Consider the following 6,267-nt stretch of genomic DNA (forward strand, 5'->3'; position numbering starts at 1 on the left):
GAAGTGCATAGACTTTTAACCACCAGAAAATCACCAGACAAAAAAGGAAGCTTGTCAATACATTTAGATACATTTTTTTGCAGTACTATTTAATTAAAAAATTTGATTAGCTAATATCATATTTTCTCGACTTTTCAAGCCAGTCTGAATCGATTTTGAAAATTCAAAAACTGTTCGAAAGATATTCGTTTTCTTGTAATTAACTGTTCAATAAAAATTCAAGCCGATTTCTATGGAACTTTTTTGGCGATATATACTATGGTCTTATAGAACTTACTGAAATATTATGGCGTTATGACAAGTAGTTTAATTTTAAAAATTCATCAAAGTTTGAGAAAAAGTAGTTTTTTCATGTTTGTTAAAATTAAAATTAGACGATTTACTTGGTATAACGATAAAGTACTTGGTCTTAATGAACATACTAAACAATTAAAGTCCTATGGAAACTGGTTCAATTATAAAAATTATTGATTTGTGAAAATTTGCTTTCAAAAAATACTCCGAATTAACGTGTTTATTCGTTTTCAATTATGTGTTATAAATCCATTCGGAATACTTTTAATCACTCATAAATTAATTTTTTTTTTTGATTAAGTCGATTAATTACACGTATCGGAAAGTTCATGTAACTTGTTCATGACTATTTCAATTTGAAGATTACCAACAATTGTGTCAAGCCAAAGCAAGAATTAGACGACAACAAACATGGTATGAAATTGCTTTACTTTCTATTTGTTTGCATAAATAATATATCATTGTCTTAATAGTAATTGCAGTCAATGTTACACCCAAAGGCTAGTACGAGAGTGGAAAATTCGTAAATGATTCTTGTATATTTTATTCTTCTGATTTAAAAGTAAAGGAAAATTTTGGCAGAAAATTGTTTCGACCAATGACTAATAACTTGATGCTGAGTTCCTATTTGTGACGCCATAATTTGTCTTCAAAAACAACTAAAAAATATTAGCATGCTAATTATTACATCAGCAATATATTATTTTATATATCACACTTGTGGTCAAGGTTGTTGATTCGAACGTCCCACCTGGACAACCTGATATCATGCAGTAGCGATGTCTATTTTTACTAGATAAAAATTTGCTCACAAATCTGTTCCAGGGCAGTACTACCAGATAATTGATGTTTTGTGGCGCAATGGTATAGTCTCGGCCTTGCAGCCTATGTCTCCTATCGGGTATCTCTGTTTTACCTAAAAAATATAAATAAAAAAATATAGTAACAATTAGAGAGAAAATATAGATAAAAAATAGCTCACCGACTTGTCCCAGGGCAGTACTACTCATTATTATTAACTTCCCGTAGGGTAAGTTATAGTAATCGCAACAAAATCGAAAATGAAAATTTTTGCATTTCTCGACGTTTCAAAGGTTTCTGAATATTTTGGCATACCTTAGAAAAAATGGATGTATGTGTGTGTGTGTGTGTGTGTGTGTGTGCGTGTGTGTATGTATGTGCGGATACAAATTTTCGTCGACGATTTCGGGAAAACCGATCAACCGATTTGAATAATTCAGAAAACATTCGATTCATATTGATAAGGAGACGTGCTGATTAGTTTTTGGCGAAGTCAGGTCTAGTCGTTCCGAAGATACGGGGCAAAAAGTGCCGAAAACGGTAACTCAGTTTTTAAGAGAACCGAGCGTCCGATTTTAATAATTCAAAAAACATTTTACTTCTATTGACAAGGTGAAAAACCGATCAAATTTTCATAAAGGCAGGTCTAGCGGTTTCGGAGATCTAATGAAAAAAGTAAAAAAAAAAGCCATTTGGCGGTCAAAAATGATCATTAGACATATGCACATCAAATTATCAGACATTTTATAAAGATTTTAACAATAAGTATAATTTTGGTTTACATTCCTATGGGTTCCGTACCAATGTTTACGCGTTAGACGTTGACGCGGAGCTTACGCGGTTTGATATTTGGTCTTTATGCAATTAAAGCAGTACGATTGCTTTAAAAAAAAGTTTAGATCTTTCAAAATATGTCAAAATAAAGAAAACATTTTTTTTTACAAAAAAGTAATTTTTTGTCTAATTGTTTGTCAAAAATCTTATTTTTTCAAAGTATTTTTTTTTCAAAAATGTTAATTGTTTTTAAAAAATAATTTTTGGTACGGGAAGTTTCAGCAATTTGCCTTAAGGCACGATGCCTTAATTGCCTTAAGACAGAATTCCACTTACAGCTAGTTATTACAGATAATTTATGTTCCGTGGCGCAATAGTATAGTGTTGGCCTTGCAGCCACAAGATTTCGAGATAAAATTCTGTGTTGCATGGAACCTGGTATCAGTGATATCAATTTGGCAGTGGTGATATCAATTTTTACCTGAAAATTTAGACAAAAGAATATAATAACAATTAGAAAGAAAATATAGATAAAAAAAGCTCACGGACCTTGCCCAGGGCGGTACTACTCCTTTTTCTTATGTTAGATAATTTTTGTTTCGTGCTAAAATTCTGCGTTGCATGGAATTTGATATCAAGCAGTGGTGATATCCATTTTCACCTGAAAAATAAAATAACAATTAGAAAGAAAATATAGATAAAAAATAGCTCACCGACTTGTCCCAGGGCAGTACTACTCATTATTATTATTACAGATAATTTATATTCCGTGGCGCAATAGTATAGTGTTGGTCTTGCAGCCGCAAGGTTTCGAGTTTAAATTCTGCGTTGCATGGAACCTGATATCAAGCAGTAGTGATATCCTTTTTTACATGAAAATTTTAGATAAAAGAATATAATAACAATTAGAAAGAAAATAACTATAGAGGTGTCTTGTTTCTATAATAAATGTCTTCAAGAAAAAGAATATGGAAAAAGATAACTGCTACTCATTTTATCGACGAAACCAGTGGGGCGCATGGCATTGTGCCTTAAGACAAATTGCTGAACTTTCCGCACCAAAAAAAAAATTTTTTTCAAAAGATTAACATTTTTGAAAAATTTACTTTGAAAAAAATATATTTTTGAAAAACTATGAATTTTTGAAAAAAAATTATTTTTTTTGAAAAGAAAATGTTTTTTTATTTTGAAATATTTTGGAAGTTTTGAACTTTTTTTTCAAAGCAATAGGTCTGCTTTAAGTGGATAAACATTAGTACAGAACCGATAGGAATGTAAACAAAATTTATACTTATTGTTAAAATCTCTATAAAATGTCTGATAATTTGATGTGCATATGTCTAATGATCATTTTTTTACCGCCTTTTGAAATGGCTTTTTTTTACTTTATTCACTGTATCTCCGTAACCGCTAGACCTGCCTTTCCAAAAATTTATTTAGTTTTTCATCTTGTCAATACAAGTGAAATGTTTTCTGAACTATTAAAATCGGACGCTCCGTTCTCTTAAAAACTGAGTTACCGTGTTTGGCACTTTTTGCGCCATATTTTTGGAACGACTTGACCTGCCTTTGCCAAAAACTAATCAGCACGTCTCCTTATCAACAGCAATCGAATGTTTTTTGAATAATCGAAATCGGTTGAACCGCGTTCTCGAAATCGTCGACGAAAATTTGTATCCGCACACACACGCACATACACACACATAGATCCATTTTTTCTAAGGTATGCCAAAATGTTCAGAAACCTCTAAAACGTGAAGATAAATAAAATTTTTTATTTTCGACTTTTTGCGATTAGTATAACTTACCCTAAGGGAAGTTAATATTGAATTATTATTTGAAAAAAAAGTGAAATGTTAGTTGCATCAAAAATCAGATATTTCTCGACAATTCTTGAAGAACCCTGTATTGATATTATTTTATATACATATTAAAATATAACGTGAAATACATTGTTAACTTCAACTTCATCCATTACTATTGTATTTGATTACACATTTTTCGATCAATCAATTAATCAACCGTATCGCTCCAAATATCTAATTAATCGATACCCATACATAATTTCACTTTTCAAAATACATTATGCATTTTTTTCTCAATCCGAAACGCGTTTCTCAGAAATCCTGTTACCTCAGTCGATCTTGGCAGACCACCATCATCATCAGGTGAAATTAATTCAAATCAGATAGAATTTCTCTAAAAACTAAGAATTCCGATGTATGATATATAATAATCGTTATGACAGAGCAACTATGTTTTGCGTAAATAGAAATAGAATAGAAATTATAATTATTTATTTATTATGTTTATTTTATTCAGACAAAACCTTTTTGTATCGCATCAGTTCTATAAGAAGAAAATTCTTGTAATATAATTCAATTGCTATATTATTACTTTTTATTTAATTATTATTGACTTAATACGCTGGCGATTTTTTGCAAACATCATAAATAATTCAAATCATTATATAGAATATGAATTATATATATGAAGAAAATATCATTATATAGTATACAGTTTTTTATGAATAAATATATTTGCATTTTTAGTATCAATTAACTTAAATCAGATTAACCCTTTCCACTCGGATGCCACCTCTCCGGCGGCAAAATACATATTAATCTCGCAATTCGCGAGTGGAAAGGGTTAATACTGAAATGTCGAATGGCAATTATATATATGTAGGTAGAGTCTTAAAAGTTCGCGAGTAAAAAGTTCCACTACACGTATCTCAAAAATAAGTTAATACTTTCTTAACAATAATATTTGAAAGTAGAGGGAAAAAGATGTATAACCAACTATCACCTTGATTTTTACGACGTTGCTATCGGGAGATAAACGAAAAAGTTTGAATATCCATAACAAAAGTATTTTCTTTCCTTGTTAGTTTTTTTGGTTGTGAGCACTGTTGTTTAGTTTACGAGACCTTAATATAATTTTTAAGTATACGTTATTTAATTGTTTTATAAGATGTTTTGTTAATATTAAGTTAGATTCAACAGTTTTTCTTATATAAACTCTATAAAATCTTACACCAGTACAGGGTGGGGTAAAAAATATGAACTGAACCTTTACCTTGGCAAAGGTGTAAATCATAAAAAATACTGAATAAAAATTGAAATAAGTTATATAAAGTACTAGAAATAATTTGAATTCATAGTTTTTCTAACTGTGCTGATGAATATTTCTGAGGAAATGACAGATCAAGGTTGTGTACAGTGTTGTCTTTGTAAACAAATGTACCCATGAAATTAATATTTTGCATTGGTTGCATAATGTAGCTATAATTTTGTAAAATCTCTTTAAAATGGAAATAAGATTTATTTTACCCCGCCTATGGGGTAAAAAAGATCAGGTTCCAAATGTTTGAAAAACAGCAAAAAAATACATTTTTATAATGATGAAGTGGCTGAGAGTTTTACTGAATATAGTCAGATAGTTGTTTGCTTGGTATGTGTTATTTGTTGTGACATTATTGGTTTGGATTTCACAATATAATTGCTAAAGAACAAATTGGACTTTTGTGCCTCGCCCAATCCTATATAAAAAGCATTCATCAAATATATATATATATATATATATATATATATATATATATATATACACAATTCTTCTGTACGGGTGTATGAATTGATACTTCTCCTTAACGGTTATTCGGATTTTGAAAATTCTTTCTAGAGTTTGTCAAACAAAATTTTTGAGATTTTATGAACAATAAAACTATAGTAATATTGTAGAAATAAATGGCAAATACTACAAAAAAAAAACACTTATCATTGTTTGACATTGAAAACATTTGAACTGCCATCTATTAGAAATGTCAATTCACTTGAAATTTGAATTTAGCTGAAATTATAAGCCTTGATAATATTAGAATATAATATACAATAAAAATGTGATGCCCACATTATTATTGCCGAAATGCAGCTGAGATCTGCCAGAAAATAAAATCATATAAGATACAGTGAACAGTAAATATTTGACAGATGTAATTATATAATTCAGTGTAACAAACAAATTAACAAGTGCTAAATTGCATATACATTATTTTTTTAAACTTATGCATGCCGAATTTTAGTTTATTTTATTAAATTGTTTACCAACACAAAAAAAATATTTCTACTTATTAAAAAAATGATTTAAAATTTTGTTCCATGTAGCAAAAAGGAGTTTCAGATATTTTTTAAAAAAAATATTTATACTTTTTACGTTCAAACAATTTGATTGTATATTCCACTGATAATGACATTATGTCATATACGCCAAAACAACAGAAATTCGCTAAAATATGTTTAAACATTTGATTTCTAAAAAATTACACATTTTTTTACTCTTATAACTTATACAGTAAATAATTACATTATATTATACTTTATATATTATGGTGTTCCATGG

The sequence above is a fragment of the Ctenocephalides felis genome, unplaced genomic scaffold, assembly GCF_003426905.1.
Source record: "Ctenocephalides felis isolate EL2017-DRISC unplaced genomic scaffold, ASM342690v1 CF-g0.4_SCAFFOLD_03573, whole genome shotgun sequence".
NCBI lineage: Eukaryota > Metazoa > Arthropoda > Insecta > Siphonaptera > Pulicidae > Ctenocephalides > Ctenocephalides felis.